The 23,259-nt window shown below is 39.7% G+C and overlaps 1 long non-coding RNA gene across 2 annotated transcripts; it reads right to left on the bottom strand.

Moving 5' to 3' along the window:
- Nucleotides 1-886: 886 nt before the first annotated feature.
- On the bottom strand, nt 887-19,272 carry LOC144579503 (uncharacterized). Of its 2 annotated transcripts, none has more exons than XR_013527211.1 (3): nt 19,189-19,272; nt 18,194-18,374; nt 887-1,128 (listed from the first exon to the last, which is right to left on the bottom strand). It is a non-coding gene; the product is annotated as an uncharacterized LOC144579503 (long non-coding RNA). The 2 variants fall into 2 exon arrangements; XR_013527214.1 differs by having other exon boundaries at nt 19,167-19,255.
- Between the last annotated feature and the right edge of the window lie 3,987 nt (nt 19,273-23,259).

The raw sequence follows: 23,259 nt of genomic DNA, 5'->3' as shown, positions 1-23,259 counted from the left end.
GAGACTATCATTGGGAGAGCCAGTCATGAATTTCAAAATGACTCCCGGATGGATGATGCTTCTTCCTAACCATTTGAAGTAAGCAGGCGTATAAACCTCTTCTGCCAAACGGGAGTGGGTCCTATTATCCTTCCCAAAAGAAGCCTGATACAGAGCTTTGGAAACAAAGGGTATCACAAGAAGCCTGAGCACTTTAAAGCAGCAGGTTGTTCCCCGCTCTCAGCCTGCAGTGCAGAGCACAATTTTTTATCCAGAGATGGCAAAATTGGGCTTGGACTAACTTGATACCACAGGCTATTGTCTCACAAATGATTTATTAGCTGGGGCTGCTCTGAGCTCCAAGTTTGCACACTGCCCAGGCCCCTGTCTCCAGAAGAGATTCTTGCCTCTCCTGGGAAGGACTCTCCAGAGATGAATATGAAAACTCTGTTTGTCCCCTGACACTCTCCCAGAAGCTCCATTTTTAGCTCTGCCCTAGGATAGTCCTAAAGTAAACCATGTGACTTGGCTAGAGAAGGACAAGAGCTCCTGGTAAGAGGTATGTTTTAGACTGCGTCTGCTAGAAGAAAAAAATAGCATTTTGTTTTCTGTGAGAGAGGGGCATTCAGTATAGTTTAAAATCCAAATTTTGACATTCACCATCTTTATAAACTTCAGAAAATTGTTTATTTGTTTGAGTCTCTATTTCCTCTCTTGTAAAAGGGGACATATTGGTGCTTCTCTTATAGGATTTTGTGAGCATCAAAAGATAAAATACATATCAAGCCTTTAGCTCTGTGTGTGACATAGTATAGGATCGTAGTAGGGGTCAGCATGTTTTCTTCCTTTAGGAGAGGACAAGAAGTCACCCAGGCCATACAATTTGGAAAGCAGTACCTGCATCAAATATGTATCCAATTTTATTGTTGTAACAGTCACCAATTGCTGCATTTCAAGAAACCACACATTTCAGAAACCATGCAATAACCACTTATTTATCATATATTAATAGCTCTGCTGATCTCAGCTGGGCCCATCTAGGTGGTTCAAAGCTACAAGTTGGGTAAGGTCGGCTCCATGTACTTCTTGCCTTGGACCAACAGGTTAGCCAGGTGTAGGTGTATTCTTCTCATGAAACTGGCAGGGGTGCTGCAAAGCAAATGGAAACATGAGACAAATCTTAAAGCCTAGACTCAGAGCTGGCACCCTGTCGTTTCCACCCCTAGTCCATTGTCCAAACCAGTCATAAGGCTTGGCCCAAATTTAAGGGGTGGCAGAGTGTACTCTGCCTTTAGTGGAAAGATGTAAGAAAAAAAATCATTTGGCAAAAGGTATGTATTCAAGGAAGGTGACTAATTGGGGATACTAATAAAATCTCTTGTAGCTGCTATGTATCCAGAGACTCTTCTCATGTGGAAAGGGAAGATACCATAACATGTAAATGGGGGGTTCTACCTTTCTCTTTCTAAGCAGAAGGAAGAAAAGCATTTCTTTACCCTGCTTACAATACCTGACATATGGGAAAAAAGATTAAGCAGCCCAATCATGTATTCCATGGTAGGCTATTGAATCTTTTTAAAAAATTCTACTTTTGGGGAAATCACTTTAAATTCATCTTTTATTGAGCAATGTATGCATGTGGCGCAACATTCAAAGGCTCTCAATGGTCTTATATAGTAAAAAACATATCCCCTTCCCCATTCCCTAGTCTCATAGTTCTGTTACCTAACTGCATAGACAGATAGTCACCAGCCCATGAACTTTGAGAGGTATCTCCCTTTCTATTTATACCCTGAAAACTTGCTACCATATTTGACCTCTCCACCATTGTTGAACATTTCCAGTTAAGGTGCTTCAGGTTCCAATGTTCTCTGTCTATGCATTACCATTAGTTTACAATTGCCATTACTAACACTGTATTAACACAGGTTAACAAAGGATCTCTAAGGAAATGAAATAGAATATGTGAGAGTCAAACTTCCTGCTGAAAACTTCAGTGGCTCCGTGTGGCTTATAGAATTATATTCATATGTTTTGGCATGTAGGTACTCCACAATCAGACACCAATTTGTTTTTTGAGGGATCTTTTTCATTACTCCTCTTGATAGAGTCTCCATCATAAGGGTGATAGACTAAAATATTTTCCAAAATATTTATTCTCCTCTCTTTTCCCAATGGGGTAAAGTATCATATCCAGCTCCATTTTGAGGTTGGCTGTGTGCTTTGCTGTAGCTAGTGGAAGGTGAGATCTTAAATGTGCACGTGCAATTTGGTTTGTTCTCGAGCTTCTGTCACCCACCCTGAGAACAGATCTGAGTAGCTGGTAACCCAAGGAGAATGCCAACACATGTAGCATTGACATGCACCAAACACAAAATCTGGAGTGTGAATGGAAAGGAAAAAGCTGTTGTTGTAAGACACTGAATTTCGAAATGTTTTGCTATGCATTATGTTTGCAGCAGTAGCTAACTAATGCAATGATCAAACTAAAGAACCTCTGCTACCTCTCTCAGTCTTATATGTAGACATTTTTGCTTGTGGTGTCCCATCCATCTGAGATATCCTCTTTTTCCCTAACCATTGTATCTGCATGTCTAAAGCATAATTGCTAAGAAAGTATAAACTAGAGATAAGAAAACATAAGATTTAATTCCTGTTCAGCCACATACCAGCTTGGGGTAATCAAAATGTCCTATGCTGCAGTTTTCTAAAGTGTAAAATGAGATTAATAATGTCTATCTTTAACAGACTTTGCAAGGATTCAGTATATCATAAATGTAAACCTTGACACAATATATTCAGTAAATGTTTACATTTTTGTTACATGTTTTCTCGGATAATTTTACAGCAACGCTTTGAGACAGGTTACATTATTATCACTATTTTACAGATAAGGAAACTGAGACTCAGAGCAATTAATTCACTTTCCTTACAGTTAAATGGCAAGGTACAGACCAGGCTGCTATTTCCAGCATTTGTAACTTTATTACTGTATTATGTTATTTGGATGATTGCTGAAATTTCTTTCAGTTTCCCTGGTGCATGGTTCCTTGGTCGGAAATATGTTAGAGGCCTCAATAACTGAGATGTCTTATTCTAGCTCAGCATTTCCCAAAGTGTGAGATGCATACCACCGATGGGCTAGGAGGTGATTTAGATGGGACAGGACACTGAAGACACTGAATCATATTGTGAGAAAGTCATTTCCTTTTCAATTATTTTTAAATGTCAAGGGAAAAAAATCTTAGTTGGGTGCTAACATCTTTACGATTTCTAATACTAGCTAATCTCCCCACTTCTCCACTCTTTTTAAAAACAAAGACACAGCAAGGTCCATTATGAACAAATATGTTTTCATTATTATTACTTTTTTCCATTGTGTTTTATTTTTGGGTTTCCACTTACTATGGTCAAGTACTTCTATAACATGCATATACTTAACTAAGAAAAACAAATAGTATAATTTAAAAATAGCACAAATCATGAAGATGATCATTGAATGATAGTTGTTTATGAAATACTCTTTTATGAAAGAGTTTTGCATTTTATTTTAGTCTACATATCTGGTAGCCTCTGTCTTATCCCCTATTCCTCAACCTTTATATTATTCCTATAATAACTTATAAGTAGTTAACTACCACCAAACTGAATAGAGTTCTGAGTATTTGAAACATAAGCACTAAACCTGGTTGTCTGAGATAATGTGGCCCAGTAAAAAAATACACTACACTGTATAGCAGGAATCCTGAGTTCTCTTCTGGTATTTGCTTCTAGTTAGCTGTGGCCCTTAGTAAATTGATCCATCTCTCTGAGGCCCAATAGCCCTTTATGCAATAAGGAGTTTTAACTAGATAGATGATCCCTAAGGTCTTTTCCAATTCAGAAGTATATAAATATTTTCAATATTATTTTAATTAAAATAATCACTTAATCATTAAAAATTTCAATTTTTTAAATAATAAACCTCCAGAATCAAGGGCAACAATATATTTGCGATAGAAAGTTCATTAGCATATTTTGATAGTTTTTGATCACTTTTTTCATGTATTAAAATGAAGCATTGGGTAAAAATTAAACATTATATGCAAATGAGTACAACAAGTCTCCTTTTAGAATAATAATTCATTATCTCTTATAATATATGTGAGTGTCTTCTCTTTTTTTCCAGTACAACGTAGCTATTAAGTCAGCATATTGGAGGTTTACCAAGAAAGTATAACAGAGGATCCTACCTTTCATTTGCATAAATCCCAGAATTCCACCTGTCTGAAATTATAAGCTATTTATAGGTGACAAGACTGTCATTAGATATTCGTTTATAATATTTTCATTGAAACCTAATGAACATTTAGGACATATTTCAAAAATTGATTTTCTTTTTTGACAGAATGAAAACATTGTGTTTGTGCTATAGCAAAAAGGTTTTACACTAGAAAGATACAGCTAGTAGAGGTGTAGAATTTTTTTCTTGTGCAATTTTCCTTCTTTGCTATTCAAATATAGAATCATATGATTATATTGAACTAGAAGGAAACTTGAGAATTTCCACTTTGATGTCTTTATCTTATAGGTGAGGAAATTTAGAAAGAGGTCTAGCTGTTTGCTCATGGTCACCAGAATTAATGGCAATGTTGGTGATAGAATCAAATTCTTCTGACTTCTTGTTAATGTGTTTATGTATTTCTGCAAGTGTTGATATATACTATATAATTTCAGAGGCCATAGAAATGTATGCAAATATAACAACTATTATGCACATAGATTTATCATCAAGGATAATTCTAGAGAACCATGAAGTTGGTCAAAGTTTTTTATCAGGGTCATAGCCCTAACTCCTCCCTGACCTCATTCTGAACTACCCACCCTAGCTAAATGATATCCTTTCTTCCACATGGTCAGCAACTGCTGACTAAGGAATTTTTGGAGAATTTAACTTGTGCAGTATTGTGTTATTGTTTGCTTAAAATTTTAACTCAGATAGATTTTGTTTATTGCTGTAGCTTCTGCATTCCTTGAAAAGTGAGACTATGATCTCTCCAGGTTTCCATGCTTTCTGGCACCTAGTCCAGGGCCAGAATATAGAATTACTGAAATTTAAATTAATGCTTAAATGCTTAAAATTGTAATGCTTTAATGCTTAAAGAGAGAACGATTAAACCTACTAATTTCACTAAAGTTAATGGTTTAAAATTGCACAGTTACTTGAAGATGGAGTTCTAAGAAAAACTATATAGCCTCAGATATTAAAAAAGAAAACAATGGGCATCAGAGACGGATATGTTTCACATTTGTGACTTTAAGGTAACTGAAAAGTGTGCTAACTCGATTTCATTACGATAAACCTGAATATTAGGTTGGTATATGTATATATTTTACTGTGACCATGTAAACATTGCTTTACTCAAAAAAATAGGCTATAAAATTCATGGCTACAACTTCCCCAAGCAGCATAAATAAAAAGTGACTGGGACATAGTGAGAAAAATTGAGTCTTTTGATGACCTGGAGGGTAGGCTCCAGGAAGGGTGAAGAACCTTTAGACTTGAGACCACAGGAGAACAGGTAAGCAATCCCTATCACCTTTCCTAACTTGCCCAGCCCATACAGAGAAACATTCTGCTCTTTAAAGGTGCACCATATGCATAGTGACTGGTGGCAAATACTGGCTTTGGAATCAGAAACACTTGGGCTCTACTCTACTAGCTGTATAACTTTGAGCCAGTTAATTAGCTCTTCTGAACTGTATCTCATTTGCAAAATGAATATTAACTACACTTGCATGATAGGATTGTTTTTAACATTAAATTAACGGTGAACACTTAGTAAAGTGTTTTGGACAAGTAATTTTCATATAGTGATCAATAAAAAGTAGCTAATAATAATAGCAGATACCTTTGTAATTATAGTATTTAACCAACATGTTAGTGAAACAAGACCTCTACAGCATCTAACTGTATTAATTTTAACTTGCCTTTCATTATAACCATATTAGTAGTCTTATCCTTTCTAAACTATAAACTGTTTGGGGGCATATCTGCCCCAAATTACATTGCAGTTATGAAAACTGAGGCTCAGACACACTAATGCTCCAGACTGCAACTTTACCATCCCCATGAAATCCTAAAATTTGAATAATATCAACTGATAAAGACATTTTTGCATATTTTAAGACACAAAAAGGTCATTACTCCCTTGCTCATCAAATCATTGTGAATAATTTATTACTATTTAGTATGATATTTAAGGCCCTCAAATACAATCCTCATCTAGCTTTCTAGTCGCATCTAAATCATGAAGAATACATTTCAGTTACTCTGGTTTTCTCACCATTTCCTGACAATATTCTATTGTTTCATTCTTCCATGCTATTCTATTTACCTTCTTTTCTGTCTTGAGAAATCCAACTTAATATTCAAGACTCAGGTGTAAGGCTTTCATCAACCACATCAATAAAATGGGAATGTTAACCTTGGCTGCTATTGACTACTAGTTAGCTCTTATCTGTGCCAAATACTGTATGCCAAGCAATCATGCATGGTCTGTGATTTCTTCCATTACATCATTTGTCTTCTAAGTTGTTTTATCTTATAAATCTCTATCTACTTGTCATCTTTGCAACTAAAAATCAGGACGTAAGGGCAGAAATGATGTTCAGTCCTCTTTGCAGTCCTAGAGTGGATCTCAGTGTAAGTTTCTAATCACTCTGCTGAAATGATGAACAGTAAAATTAGAATTGGAATCAATAAGTATTTATTGAATGGGAATACTATACAGAAGCTTCAAATATCAGATTAGAGATTGGACTAATGACTCCAAATTTCCTTCCAACTGTAAGATTTTATGATCTAGCTACCCACATGTTCAAATAAAATCCCTCATATTGAGAGTTATGAATAAAAATGACAGGCAGAGACATCCAAGATCTCATGCATGTTTGAGCTCCCACACATCCCTATCCAACAAAGGACCAGACGTGAATTCACGTGCAGTCACACACATCTGGAGCTATTCTTTTCCCTTGCCTCGGCAGAATCCCTGTGGCTTTTCAGCAGACTGTGCATGAGGGTATCTATAAATAATCACCCAAATGCAATGCCACCCAGCCCACTGGGTTAAATATAGACATTGGCTTCGCTCCAGGGAGGAGGGGACAAGTGGTTCCCAACTCAAAGAAATTGTTATAAATTCTATTTGCTGCATGAATATGTACAGTGGTTGTTTCTTTCCATAAGGACACCAAAATAGCAATTAACTCAAGCCTAATGTTATAGCTGCTACTGTCTCTCCTGCTTAATGTCTCCCCATCTGGATCCCAACACAGATGCTGACATGTCTAAATGTGTCTGTCAAGTGACAGCTCTCCTGACACCTGTTCTGAGGATACCTGTCCGCTGCAGGTACTCATATACTGCCTCCGCTTCCCTTTGACAGGAAGAGGAGTATGTGTGTGAGTTACACATATCTAGATTTTTGCTTCTATATTTTGCATCTCAAGATAATAGTGGAAATGATTGACCTTTAACTTTAGTCAGAACTGGGTTGAGTTCTTACTTCACAACTTACTGACTATGTGATCTTGGGAAAGTTACTTAACCTCTCTGGCCTCATCAGTTTTTCTGTTTGTAAAATAAAGGCAATCTCATTTATCTGATAATGCACTGAAAAGATCTGACATGATACTATATGTAAATTGTCTGTCCCATCAGTAGACTTTGGGTAAAATAACTATCTTCTTCTCACCCTGTAGTCTCATTTTATAGGTCTATGGATGTGAAATGGTTATTACTTATTATCTAGTCCACTGCTGTCATTTAATAGATGAGGAAATTGAGAATTACAGAGGTAAACAGTGTGTTTCAGAGGTGTCAGGTGAAGTTAGAGATTGAATAAAGTCCAACTTAGGAATATGTATACTGCCTTAAACCAGGGTTTTTCTCAACATCATTCATTCATTCATACTATCTATGCCTGTTTTTAATATTTGTTGAGAACCTATCGAACAGCAGGTATTGAAGATATGGAAACGAACAAGCAAATATCTCCACCACTATCACAACCAAAGGTGGTCCCATGTTGGCACAGCATGAGCTAATAATATTAGCTATCTAAAAACTAATAATACTCATTATTGAGGTCTATTCACATTCCACCAAGTGTTAGGAACTACTTTAACTATTTTACATACTAAATTATTTAATCCTCTACAAACCGTGTGAAATACTGATACTATTACCTTCCCAGTTTTACTATGAGAAAAACTGAAGCACAGGGAGGTTAAAAGATTTGCACAAATGTACATCGTCAGGAAGTGGTTGTTACAGGATTTGACCCCATGCAGTGTTTTTCCAAAGTCACACTGTGAACCACTAATTCATATAATCTATTAATGTAGAAATAAAACTGATGATTATAGCACAACAATCTAAAGAAGCACGGGAGTGGTGGGAGTTGAACACTGGGCCGCCCCATTTGTTAAGTGACAGTCAAGGAAGGCTTCAGACGAGTTGGTTTTATAAGTGATGTTGTCCACAGGATATTTAAAATGACATATGGTATCATTCACTCTGGAGGTGAAACTTTGGTAGAATTACATAGGATCAGGCCTAAGACTTGAAGTGAATCACGGAAACCCAGTATAGAAGAGACCAACCTTAAATTTGGGGGTACTTTAAAATTTTTAAAGGATTTTCACACATATTTTTTTGCTTAAGCTGCACCTTTGTGATGACAGCAGGAGATGAGTTAGAGTTGCAACTTTACAAATAAGAAAACCTAAGCTCAGAGAGAGAATTGCTTTGATCAAAGTTGCAAGATTATGAAAGAACTGGGAATGAGAGATGGTTCTAGATATCCAAGGTACCTGCTGTCCTTCACTCTATTTCTTTCTTTCCTTCTGTTTATCTAACATAATGATGCAGAAAACTTCAATAATTTAGAGAAAGGGAGGATTCATCTACCAATTGGACTGTCCCCCCAAACATCAGCTGTTATATCAAAGTTTAGTATGATTCTTAATGTCAAATAGATTTCAATAAAATCCTTGAACAAGAAGGTGTGGTGTAGATATTCTACATTGTTGGCTAAAGCGAGAGGCATTTGTTATCAGAAGCAGGAGGCTTAGGGGAATGATGGACGTGTATGCTTGCCCTGGGAAAAAGATTTACCAAACCTAAGGTAGGTCTGAGCAAAAGAAGGACACAGATAAGCTTGTCATTTTTCAAAGCAAATGTGCTTTGGATCATACAAAGGTTCTGCTCCATAAGACAAAAAGTGATAACATTATCTGTTGTAAGCTTTTTATAGCACTCTGATCATCCAACATATAAACCTCAGTGGCCTCTGGCAGCATGTCATTTTGAGGACATCTTCCTGATAGGATGAGTCAGCAAGGAAATGTACCCCTTAATAGATTGAACTCCTGTGTGAGTCTTGGGCAGTGTGAATAGGTTTAGATAGCATTGTCATACAGTGGGTCTCAACATCTTCTGGGGCCCTCATTCTTTTTGAGAACATGATGTAAAACCAAGGGCTCTTTCTTCAAAAAATGTACGTAGGCGCATACATGCAAAATTTTAATACATTTTTCAGGGACTCTAGAGACCATGCCGAGACCTAAATGTAGACACCGTAGTGTTGCATAGATTAAAGGTTAAAATCTTATGTGTTTTTTTTAATTGCTTAGGTACACTTAAGAAGTATTGGCTTATAAGTTTCCCTAAACAGGTACTGTGTCTTATTATGATGTCTCCAGTAACTTGGAACATAGTAGGTATTCAAAGTGATTTGCTCAAATAGAACTGATCTATAATATAGTTAAGTGTTGTATGAGTTAGCTATTGCTGCATAACAAACCACCCCAACATGTAATGGCCTAAACAACAGCCATTTATTTAGCTTCTGGTTATACAAATTAGCAATTTAAACTAGGGTTTGCTGCGTGGTTTCTTTGGTCTCAGCTGGGTTCTATCATGTGACTGTCGTCAACTGTGAGCCAGCTGTAAGTGTTTTTGCTGATATTGGCTGGACTTTCTAACACATTTCAGGCCTTGCCTAGATAAGTGAATGGACTCATCTCTGGTCCACATTGTCTATCATCTACCATAAGGGTGCCGTGAGCTAGGTCCTATGATAGAGACAGTGAGAAACATACTTTCAGGCTTAGGGCAATCTGGTTAGTTTCAAATGCCAAGGATACTTTGTCTGCCTGTCTTCCTCTGTCCTACATGGAAATGAAATACTCATTGGCCCCGTTAAGTCCCCCATGTCTCATATTGCCTTTCCTTTCCTCTCAGCTAGAAAAGAGCTGAGTCATTAATTCACACAAATATATTAATGACTCAGATCCTTTCATACTATGCCTTGCATTCAGAGGTCATATTATCAATGGGTGGCATGGAGGTTAGCAATTTGGAAGAAGTTAGCAGTGGTATTGGCCACTGGAACAAGAAGGAACCAATGAATAGCAGAGGGACAGGAATAGAGGGTGGAAAAATAGTGAACTGATTAAAAAAGTGTTCAGGCTATATCTTCAATTATATGTGAGGGCAACTTTCCCCCCTCTCCACTCTCACCATCAGTATTTTCTAGATGGAATCACTGGGGAAAAAGCAGCTTGATATTCCCAAAAGCCAGAGGATGAAGTCTGACAGTATCAAGATTTGAGGTATTGCAACTTTTTTTTTTTAAATTTTTTATTGCATTTTAGGTTTTGGGGTACATGAGCAGAACATGCAAGACAGTTGCGTAGGTACACACATGGCAGTGTGCTTTGCTTCCTTTCTCCCCTTCACCCACATTTGGCATTTCTCCCCTGGCTATCCCTCCCCCCCTCCCCTCCCACTGGCCCTCCCCTTTTCCCCCCAATAGACCCCAGTGTTTAGTACTCCCCTCCCTGTGTCCATGGGGGTATTGCAACTTATATGATGTCTGTGTACAGAAGAGAGAGCACACAGAGACCCTTCTAACTGTCTCTCCTCCTGACCATGCTGGGAACTCCTCTGCTCCTTGTACTTTCCCCATCACCTGTATCTTTATTCCCTATTCAGTGGACCATATTTTTTATGGAAAGTTCTATGAGGGCAGAGACCTCATCTGTACCACTGTCATTCTTGTACTCCTGGCACACAGTAGGGGTCTGGTATGTCAATTTACTTACTAACAATAGCAGGTTTAGGATATGACAGAACAGGATGGGGTATTTAGACCTGTGCCCCCATTATTCCACAATCATCCATAAGATGTGACACATCTTGAATCTAATCCTCTGATTCAACTTCAAGGCCAGGTGTTTTCAGGAGATGGTGTGTTGCTTATGGTGAAACTATCAAAATGCAAGCAATTTTGATGGAGGTGGGAAAACAATTATAATTGTAATAATCATTATAAAAGAGATGTGTTGTTCTTTTCAACTCTTATTAACCTGGATTTTGTTTACAAGGTTTCCAATTAGCTTCCTGTATTTGCACAGTTAACCTTTTCTGAGCTTTTCTCTTCAGGCTCTCACTCCCCAAGCCCTCAGCCCTCTTTTCTGCCCATGGAGTCTTGTAGGAATAGCTGGAATCCAGCCTCCTGAACAGCTCCTGAGCATGGGATAATTGCAATATAATTAATGAATTAAAAAGAATGAAATGTTTTAAGTGCTTTCAATATTCCCTTTCCTATAATTATCTACAGGAAACATGTTCATTAACAATCTTGTGCTGACAGCCCCCAGGCTCTGGATAAGCTAGCTCAGCTTCCAATAAGAAAGTGAATTGATGACCTCCCTATATCGTGCCGCCAACTTCAACAGGGAGAGAAGCAGACAGAACTGGACCCTTCCCTGAATAACTGTTGACCAAATCAGACACTTTTCCTCTCCTTCAATCTCAGGGCCCCATGGCTAGTCTTAAATGCCAAGGGCATTTTCTCTGCTTGTCTCCCCCAGACCTGTTTTACTCTGTCCCACAAGGAAACACAATGCTAGTTGTCCTCTATTATTTCCCCCATGCCTCATATTGTCTTCCCACTTCCCTCAGCTAGAAAAGAGCTGAATCATTACTTCACACAAATACATTAATGACAAAGATCCTTTAAAGCTGTGTCTTGCAGTCAGGAATAACATCATCTATATTGGGGAGCCAGAGGGTGCTCAGTGCCACAGGATATGATCTGGTGCAGACGCATGAGGTTCAATTTTATTTAACCATTGGGATAAAATACGTAAACTAAATATTTATATCTTGTGGAAGAGAATTCAAAATGCACATGGATTTTAAAAGATAAATCATTATGTTTAAAAAGAAATCTTGCTATGTGAGGCTGCTTCAGCCTGGGTCCCTAACTGTTCCAAGAGCACCTGGTCACTGGCCACATCCATGGAGATATTTGATAAATATGATCTAATGAAATACTCCCCCTATGGGCACATGGTGCCTTCCCAGGGTAACTGTTCTTACACTGTAAGAGTTCCATCAATATGACAAACTAATGAGAGGGACACTTTGGGGTAGGATCCCACTGTAAGAGTTCCATCAATATGACAAACTAATGAGAGGGACACTTTGGGGTAGGATCCCATTCCAGAACTCCCCATTTTACTTACTTATTAGATACATGAATTTCCAATATGTACAAGGTACTAAGCCAGGTCCAGTGTGGAATATATTGACGAATGACAAAGGGATTCTGCACTCAGAGGTTTTATAGACTAGTGGAGGAGATAAGATTTCTATCTATAAATAACTATAATAGAGACAGGACTCAGAGCTGTAAGATAGGAGCAATAAAGTGCTATGGAAGTCCAGAGGAGGTGGTATTGTCTCCAGCCAAGGGGATGTGAGGACATGTCATGGAGGAAGAAGATTTTTGGCTGGAACTTGAAGGATTGGTCATGTTTGGATAAGAAAAGATTTAGGAGGATGGTTGTAATGGCTTAAGGGAATAATCCTCAGCAGAGGTACAGAGACTGAATCTAGAGAACAGTGGTCTACCCAGGATGGGCCAGGGATGGTGTAGTTGAGGCTGAATGTGCAGTTAGGGTGTGGCTTCAAGGAAGCAAATCTGGAAGAGCAGTTTAGAAAGAGTTTGCAAGGGCATGTATATGTCACACTCAAGAAACTGAGTAGATGACAGGATTTTAGCAAATGAATAATAGGAATCTTTGCTTCAGAAAGATAGTGCAGCTGAATGAAACATGGTATAGGTGTGTGGGGTAGAATGGAGGTAAAAATTCAAGTTAGGAAGTTAGTGAGATTCTTCTATCAGGCAATAAAGAAGAATTGATCAGACAATATCAGATTGAACCCCACCACCTGCAATGCATGCACACAGGAAAACTAACATGTCATTGTACCTTGGAGCAAATACAAATGAATAAAAATGGAAGAGTAGAGCAGTTGAAGGGAATTACTAAAAAGATCTAAAAGCTATAAAAACCAAAACAAATCAATTTCTATATAATCAACCCATCTAAGTCTATATTTTTGAGATTGAAAAATTGGTAACCAATAAAATATTCATTGGGTATGTCTTTGAAGGACGTACAAAATTCTGTTTGGGACACAGGAACTTTAAGGCCGGCTTGCCAGGGATACTGATAGTTGGGTAGGCATTCACTGGGGCAGCTCTCAGTATAACAAGAGGACTGCAATGAATGGGCAGTTTCAGGGTTTGTTGAGATCAGGGCAGGCAAGGACCCAGGCATGCTGCCATTGGGTGCCCTCGTCAGAAGTTTCTAAAGCTGGTGCTGCACCGAGTTTAAGGCAGGAGGAGACAGTCAGTCAGTCATAGAGACAGACACAGTTGCTGCTAGACCCTCGACAGCTCTACTGGCACTATTCTGGCACTATTCTACCATTTTGGAGTCAACTAGAGGCTTTTGCAATCCTCTGAGACCAAGGAAAATGGTGTCTTATTCTTTTTTTTTTCAAAGGAGCCCCCCACTTTTATATTTGTTCCTTAGTTTAAACTAAGAATCATCCTCATGTCCTCAAGATGGTGTAGTGTCTGAATTTAAATGAAAGATCAAGGTTTCTGATCTCACAAGGATGACAGAATATGGCTTCTAAAGTCAGGCCTTTTGGATTGACTCTCTCTCTCTCTCTCTCTCTCTCTCTCTCTCTCTCTCTCTCCCCTCCCCTCTCTCTCTCCTCTCTGACTCTCTGCTCTCTGACTCTCTCTGTCTCTCTCTCTCTTTCTTGGCCTGTTACTCACTGAATAACCATGGACAAGTTTCTGTGAGGGTGAGTATCCTCATCATGAGCTGAGATTATGATTGTATTTGCCTCCAAGGGTCATTACGTGGATTAAGTTAAATAATTAATGTGAATAATTAATTAGAGGCTCTGGTATTCATTAAATACTCAGTAAAAGTTACTATTCTTTCTCTAATTGTCATGGTCATTCTTGGAATGCTGTTCTCAACTTGTCTAGCCAGCTAGTTCTTGAAAGAACTATATTTCTATTTCAAAATTTTTCTATCTGCTCATTGCCTCAGAGTATAACTTCTTGGAAGGTTTTTTTTTGAGACGGAGTTTAGCTCTTGTTACCCAGACTGGAGTGCAATGGCGCGATCTCGGCTCACTGCAACCTCTGCCTCCTGGGTTCAGGCAATTCTCCTGCCTCAGCCTCCTGGGTAGCTGGGATTACAGGCACGCACCACCATGTCCAGCTAATTTTTTGTATTTTTAGTAGAGATGGGGTTTCAGCATGTTGACCAAGATGGTCTCAATCTCCTGACCTCGTGATCCACCCGCCTCGGCCTCCCAAAGTGCTGGGATTAAAGGCGTGAGCCACCGCGCCCGGCCGGAAGTTTTTGTTTTGTTTTTTTTTTTTTTTCAAGAAGTAAATTCAGACTCTGTTTTTGAAAAGCATACATATTATTTAGGATTATCTGGTTGCAAGTGACCAGTGACAAGAAACTCAAGTAGTTCAAGTGAAAAAGAGAATGTGTGATCCCACAGAACATGCTTCAAGATGACTGGAGGAGATCAAGTGGAGTTTCAGGAATTTCTGCCTTGAATGTCTCAGCTCTGTTTTCTTCTGTTGGTATAATCATCAGTAGATGTAGATTGGTCCACAGTGGCTTCATGTTTTCATTCTACCCACCAAGCAACCCAAGCAGGAAGATATGTTTCAGCTAAAATATTGAAGTTAATGGGTCTGATATGAGTCTTCTACCCTCCCCAGTAATCCTCTGTGACCAGGTGACCAGGGGTGGTTGAAATAAACTAATTAGCTGGGCCTGGTTCATGTTCTCACTCTTGTATTTTTGTTTGTTTGTTTTTGAGATGGAGTTCTGCTCTGTCACCCAGGCTGGAGTACAGTGGTGCAATCACTGCAACCTCCACCTCCTGCGTTCAAGTGATTCTCCTTCCTCAGCCTACAGAGGCTGAGATTAGAGGTGCTGTGACCATGCCTGGCTAATTTTGTATTTTTGATAGAGTCAGGGTTTCACCATGTTGGCCAGGCTGGTCTCAAACTCCTGATCTTAACTGATCCACCTGCCTTGGCCTTCCAAAGTGTTGAGATTACAGGTATGAGCCACCATGCCCAGCCATGTTCTCACTCTTGAAGCCAAGGGCTGAAATTAGCCTCTGAACCTCATGGACTGAGAATAAGAAGGGGTGGATTTCTAGTGCAGTGGTTCTCAAAGTGTGGGCCCTAGTCAGTAATATCAACATCCCCTGGGAAATAGCTTGAAGTACAAATTCTCAAGACCTATCCCAAACCTACAAAATCAGAAACCCTTGGAAGAGGATACAGGAATCTGGTTTAACAAGCCCTCCATGTAATTGTGATATATGCTTAAGTTTGAGAAAAATCATTCTAGAGGAAGAGGCACGAACTATTTCCAGAAAAATAGAAAAGTTGAGAAAATGGAAACAACAGATGCTTACCACAGCTTACACCTAATAAATCAGCCTGCTCACTTTATAGATAGGGAATCTGAGGATCTGCAATATAATGGGACTAGACCAAGGTTTAATGTCTTATTATCCCAAAACCAGGTCTTGAATTCAGATATTCTGGTTTCTAATCCAGCACTCCTTCCACTAGAGCATTGTAAAATAAAATGAGAGAAGAAACTACCTTCTGCAAGGCATTGTACCTGACTGTGTAGACTGTACATTTTTCAAGGAACTTTTCCACATAAGTAACCATTACCTAATAGCAGATTGTCCAAATGTATTTTCAAGACACAAGCTCCTCTACTGCCCTAGAGGGAATCAGCCCCTGAGAAGTGATGAGGATACATCAGGTGGCAGTTTCCATTTCATATCTGCTCATATCCCAGAAAACTTCCCCATGCCCAGAGGTTCTGCATGGCCAGATGACATGATTATCTGCAGATGTTACTGACTCCAGGGCCAAGTTATTCATATTATACATTTGAAAATCATCTCCCAGCTAAGGCCAAATGAAATGACCTTTGCAGAATGAACTAGATGGAAGTCAACAAGAATTTATTGAGCAGGGAGTGTGTGGCCAGGACCGTCAGTCATGGCTGAGCTTACGAGGAAGGAAGAAAGCACGAACACTTCCCCAAAGGAGATCACAAGTCAATGAAGTGGATGAGATGAACACAACTAAAACAGTTAGAGAATTTTACGGGCACTCTCATCCTCCAGCAGCGTTGCCATGTGCCCACATCTGAATCCTCTTTCTATGTCTCGGGAGTTTTCCACCTTATGAATCTTGATAGGAAACAGCCCACTTCCCACTATAGAAGCTGAAAACAAATAATAATAAAAAACACATATAAACTTTCCCAGGTATCCAAAGAATGAGAGAATTCTTGGCCAATTAGAATTACCTGACCAGGATTGATGGTACAAGGAACAGAAGAAAAGAAAACTGAAAAAAAAAAATCCAATATGACGGCATCAATGACATTTGCCTATTTTCCAGGGCGCTAGTGACACAGAAGTTGGAGGTGGCACCACAAGCCCTGTGCTGAGGGCACCGATGGTGCTAACTATAGAGTTCAAAGTTAAAACAATGGAGCCAGTAGTATCCTCACCAGATCGTTTATGTGGCTTGATGGGTTTTGGCTGTGAGCACCCTTCTTTGCTGGGCCTGTCTAGTGATGCTGGAAACTAAATATTTCCAATGGTTTTCCATGTGGCTTAAACTTAATCAGAGTCAGTTTCTGGTTGCTTGCCCCTGTGTGTCCTGATGGATGAACAGAACCTCAGTATCCTGTTCTCTTCCACTGAGAGCTTTGGGCAGAGTATGTCCTCTGCCTAAGCCACTCTTTTACCCTTTCTCTCTCTCTCTCTCTCTCTTCTCTCTCTCTCTCTCTCTCTGTCTCTCTCTCTCCATGTAGTTAACCCCTACTCACTCTCTAACCCTTCAGATCCTAGCTTGGACATCATTTCCACATAGCAGCAGCCTTACTTGAGCCATTGGGGTGCTTTTCTCCTTATCCATTCTTGCCACCCTGAACTCTTCTTTCAAAACAGTTCCCATATTTGTGAACACATGACTTTTTTTTTTTTTTTTTTGCTGTGTGAGTTAGGGTCTTTCTCTGTTGCCTAGGCTAGAATGCAGTGGTGCAATCATAGCTCTCTGCAGCCTCAAACTCCTGAGTTTAAGTGATTCTTCCCTCTCAGTTTCCTGAGTAGCTGGGGCTACAGGTGCATGCCACATCTGGCTAATAAAAAAAAATAGAAATCAAGCCTTGTTCTGTTTCTCAGGCTGCTCTTGACCTCCTAGTCTCAAGTGAGCCTCCTGCCTCAGCTTCCTGAGCTGCTGGGATTATAGGTGTGAGCCATGGTACTCGGTTAACACCTGACTATTGATTGCTTTCTATCTTCTTGTCTTAGTTCATTTGGGTTACTATAACAAAATACCTTAGACTGGGTAATTTATAAATAATAAATTATTACTCACAGTTCCAGAGGCTGGAAAATTGAAGACTAACATACCAGCCAGTTTGTTGATTGCTGAGCGCTGGTGCCTTCTGGCTGTGTCTTCACATAGTGAAAGTGATAAATAAGCTCCCTCAGACCATTTTTATGAAGGCATTAACACCATTCATGAGAGAAGACTCCCCTATGACCTAGTCACCTTTGAAAGGCCCCACCTCTTAATACTATTGCATTGGGGATTCATTCCAACACATAAATTTTGGGAGAATGCAGACATTTCAAACTAAACTAAACACATTTCAAACACAGCACTTTTCAAACTAGACTAAATATATTTGAGGGTAAGAATTGTCTTTTGCTCACCATACAATGACCACTGCCTGGCATGATGTAAAGTACATGGAAGCTGTGTTCCATTTGAGGTTGTTGAATATACCGTTCAGTAGTCCTTCTGAAAGAGCCAGGGATGGTTTCCCAGTGCAGGTGGAGCTTGAGTTAAAGTATGTGTAGGATTCGAACTGGACAAGAACAGGAGTAGCACATCCTAGATCAAAATAACAGCATGGATGGAAGAGCAGAAAAGGAATATGTCATTGTGTGCTCAAGGAATAGGTAAGTGACTTACCAGCTGGAACAAGGGGTCTGTGTAAAGAGAAAAAATAAGTTAAATAACATAGGTAGAAGAGAGTAGATTTTGGTGAACTTGTATTTCAAGAGTTTGTTAGAAGTGCATAAGACCGATTTGGTTCTGCACAGGTTCCTTATCTTGCCTGAACCTCAACTTCTCCATTTGTGAAACAAGAATAACATGTAATTCACATTTTTTTGAAGCGAAAAATATGGTAACTTACAATGTTCCTTTTGAAAATCAAACACGAGTGTCTGATACTATCAACTCTGCAACTATAGCCTGCAAGACAAAACCTGAGACCCAAAGCCAGGTTTTGATCTTAATCATGTGATTTATATTTGTTTTCCCATCCTGGCTTCTTACTGATCCATCCTCACATTTATCCACATTTCCTCTGTCTCTTTCATTCTTATGTGTCTTTTCACATGTTCTTCCCTCTGATTGTAATGGCTTTCCCTTATTTCCTTTCCTAGCTGGTCTGGTGAACGTTATCCATTTAAACTCAGATCATATCGTCTCTTCCAGGAAGCCTCTGGAAGACACAGAGCCAAGCATTTTGACTTCTTTCATGCTTTTCATACATTTTGATGATTATGTTTTTCATATTTTTCTATATCCCAGCATCACGTCTATGCCTAGGACATAGTAGACACTCAACAAATGCTTACTAAGTCAAATTCAGTTTGCAAACTAACAGACACAAACCCATCTACTATGCAGTAAATACTTTGGGTATCCATTATGTTCCACGTTAAACATCAGGCAGCAGTAATGTGGGTACTGGTGATTGTGGTGGTAACAGAACCACACAGACTCATGGAATCTCCTTAATGGAACTTGGAGAGCACCTAATTCAACAATTCTCATTGTCAGATAAGGTAACCAAGGCACAGAGAAGTTAAGCGTTTGTTTAAAGTCACAGAGTAATTCACAGCAGAGCAAATGAAGATCCTGCTTCTTGTGACCCTTAGCTCAGGAATATGTCCACATTACTTTCGGCTTTTGTGCTTATTATGATTATGATTATTCTGCCTCTTAGCCACACTGGTTAACTCTTATTTTTATAGTTTTAGCTACTATTATAAAAAATTAATATCCTTTTCCCCCTCCCTTTATTATCACATTATATGGCGGCCACAAAGCCATAGCGTATCTTTTCCCTTGTTTTTAAGATGGGTATGCAGAAAGTGACTTCCTAATATTTGAAGGGTTCATAAATTGCAAATTCAGAACATTCCCATTTCCACCCACCTCCTTTCCTGCGGTAGCAATTCTGGAGCCATTTGGTGATGATTTGTAAATCTTTGAACCTGTAACAGGAGAATGGATAATTCTAAGAGTGCATCTGAAAGAAATAGTTTGCATCGTTTGGAACAATGAACCATTCTGTAATTGAATAGAAGACCTGAGACAGCATGAATGAGATCCTGTCTATAAAACGGTCTGAGCCCCTCAGAGGCAGCCACTCTATAAATACAAGGTATTGTTCCAGCATTTGTAACACCACATAATATGAGCACTACTCATTGCGAGAGGAAAATGGTCTACATGAGGCTTCATAAATAATAGCGTGTGCTTGCTTCACTCCTCCTCTCACTGCCCCCAGCTCTGCTCTGGCCTCTGGTCCAGTATTTTTCCTTGTTTTCCATCTTGCCTCTTAAAATAGGCATGAAAACATTAGAAATAACTCAACAAAATGTGCCATTCATGTACTAATGCATCAAATGTTGATTGAATACCTAATATTTGCCAGTAGTATGCTAGGTCCCATGTAGGTTGGTGTGGTCTCTGTCCACAAATCTTATTCTCAACCTTTCCTTTGGCCCTAAGAAGCTCTGGCTGCATGTGCTTAATTTCACCACACTGGGACACCTCTCTTGTGTTGTAATAAGGAACTGAGCCATATGAGTGATTAGGAGAGAAATATTGCAGGCAGAAAGAAAAGTGAGTGCAAAGACCCTGAGATTTAGGTACTCTGAGGCATTCTATTAGGTTTTTGCCTTTCGGCAAAAAAGATTACTTTTGCACCATCCTAATAGGATCAGAGCAGAGGCCAGTCTGTCTAGAGGACAGTGAGTAAGGGGTACAGCAGCAGGAAAGGAGGTGAGAAGGTAGTCAGAGGTTAAATTATTCAGGGCACTGCTGGCCCAGGTAAGGAATGGTGGGTGTTCCCTGTGATAAATTGACAACTCCTGTCTAGAGTACCTGCAGAGCTTTTCACTGCCCTTCCTGCTGCCAGGGTCTTTTCTCTTCAGTCATCCTTGTGTATCTGACTTTGAAATCTCCATCCAATTTTGGGGTCAGATTATACCATATCCATTTTCAGACTGCACAATGGCTGTCTGCCTGATACTCAAAAAACTAAGTTCAGGTTACTCTTCATGGTAGTGAAACATCCTAGTAGCAGATAGAAGCCTATGTTTTCCAGTCCTACTGTGTTACACCTGTTTACCCTTCCTGCGCTCTAGCTGCATCAGATAACATGGCGTTCCTCGAAAATGCTCAGCTCTTCGGCTCTTCTTCAGCATTGCCCATCCCATTCCCTCGATCTTCTTCCTCTTCTTCATTGTTCATTCTTCAGAATGAAGCTCTAATGCCACACCCTCTTCAAATCTGCCCTTCCCTGTGTTCAACACCAGGGTTCCATTTATGCTGTGTTTAATTCTGCCTCGATGAGTATAACTTGTGAGCATGTCAGGTCCCAGTGACAGCATCAGGTTTTGGGGAACAGGGATTTTGATCTTAGTTATTCTCAAATCTCCAGCACTGTGCACGGCCTGGCATAGGACCAGCCCTCAGAAAAGGTTTGCTAAGTAACAGATTATCATCATGTCAGCAAACAGTTACAGGAACTAACATTTGTTGAGGATTCCCATGGGCTTAGTCCTGGGGTAGGAAACTTACGCCGATTATGTTATTTAATCTTCACAACAACCTAGGAGTCGGTGCTGTCACTGATGCAATTTACAGAGGAAAAAAACTTAAAAAAACTTAAAAAGGTAAGAACGCTAACCATGTTCAGTCTAATACCAAAGTCTGTGCTCTCAACTATTATGTTAGACAAATTCTCTAAGATCATTACCCTCCATTTCTCTGGAGGTCAGAACTAATTCAAAGCAAGAAGGGGAGATTCTGGCTGGCTGTAAAGAGGGACTTCCTGGAAATTAAGGTTTTTCAGTTCTAGAATGGGTTGCTAAGAGCATTGATGCATAAAGGGAAGATTGCCATGACCCTCGCAGAAGGTGGCTAGGCTTCCTCACTCTACAGGTAATATTTGAAAGCTGTTTCTCCTGAATTTACCCTAACAACCTATGTCTTACCTAAAGAGAATAAAGGTCTCAGATCCATATTCAGAAGTCCCTGGTTCTAATTCTGGTTCTTAGTATGACCTACCTACAAAATCTATGGTTTCTTTGCCTTTGAAATGGCCATGATAATATGTTCTCTAATTACCGAGCTTTAAAAAATTGACAGGGCTGGCCATCTTCCTTTCTCCTTCTAATAAAATATACTAAGTAGATATTTCACTCCCAGTAAACTTCAGGTACAATAGACATAGACATGTGACGGTCTCCAACATTGTCAAGGAGTCTGCGTTAGATTTGAGAAGACAAGTCATACATACAGAGAATCGTAATACTAATCAGCATATGATAAACCCCAAAGTAGGACCTTGCACATAGAAAATGCTGAAGAAGTGTTTGTGGATGGCTAACTAGCTGAGTTAATTAAATAATTCAAGAAATATTTGTCAGGCATTACTAAGTTTCTGGTGTTCTATGCTGTAAAAAATTATGGGAAGATGGACCATTGATGTCTGGAGTGACCTGAATTGGCTTCACTAAGGAGGTGATATTTGAGAAGAATCTGTGAAGCCCAGGCTCCAGGAAAGCAGGGTCTTTTTTTAAATTTGCTATTGCATACCTGAATTCAGGACAGTGTTGGCCTGTGTAAGCACTTTCTACATATTTGTCTAATGAATGAATAAATACAATTGCAATGGCCAGGTGACAAGTACATGCGACAGTTAGGAGCAAGGCTGGCTTTGTTGTAAAACAGCTACACCCACACATGCACAAGTCAGAGGTACACCACTCAGCTCCAAGAGATACTACTGCCTTCTGGGCCTCAGTTTTCCCATCAGGAAACTTTTGAAGCTGTCCTGGACTATCTCAGAGGCTCTCTTCCCTCCACCATTTTGTGCTATATCTTGCATTGCTTAGAGTCATCAGAAGTCAACACCATGACTAATATGTTCTAGGACCTGCAGAATGGATGGGTTTCTCTATGTGCGCCTTTGTGCTATCAGAGCAGAAAGCACCCTTCAGCTCTCAGAGATGGGCTTCAGTGTGGGCAGGTGCCCACACTGTGTGGACAGTCTGGTCCCCAGAGACAAGGGCTCATGAATTTCATGGCAGTGCCTGGAACATGAATACTGGACTGGATTCAGGTAGGAGGTAGGAGGATGTTGGCCGGGGGTGGCGGCTCAAGCCTGTAATCCCAGCACTTTGGGAGGCTGAGGTGGGTGGATCATGAGGTCAAGAGATCGAGACCATCCTGGTCAACATGGTGAAACCCCGTCTCTACTAAAAATACAAAAAAATTAGCTGGGCATGGTGGCGCGTGCCTGTAATCCCAGCTACTCAGGAGGCTGAGGCAGGAGAATTGCCTGAACCCAGGAGGTGGAGGTTGCGGTGAGCCGAGATCGCGCCATTGCCCTCCAGCCTGGGTAACAAGAGCAAAACTCCATCTCAATAAAAAAAAAAAAGAAGTTGATTTCACTCGATCAGTGGAAAAT

Source organism: Callithrix jacchus, chromosome 1, assembly GCF_049354715.1.
Source record: "Callithrix jacchus isolate 240 chromosome 1, calJac240_pri, whole genome shotgun sequence".
Taxonomy (NCBI): domain Eukaryota; kingdom Metazoa; phylum Chordata; class Mammalia; order Primates; family Cebidae; genus Callithrix; species Callithrix jacchus.
The sequence above is the reverse complement of the archived record's forward strand: the minus strand, read 5'-3'. Positions and strand labels throughout refer to the sequence as shown.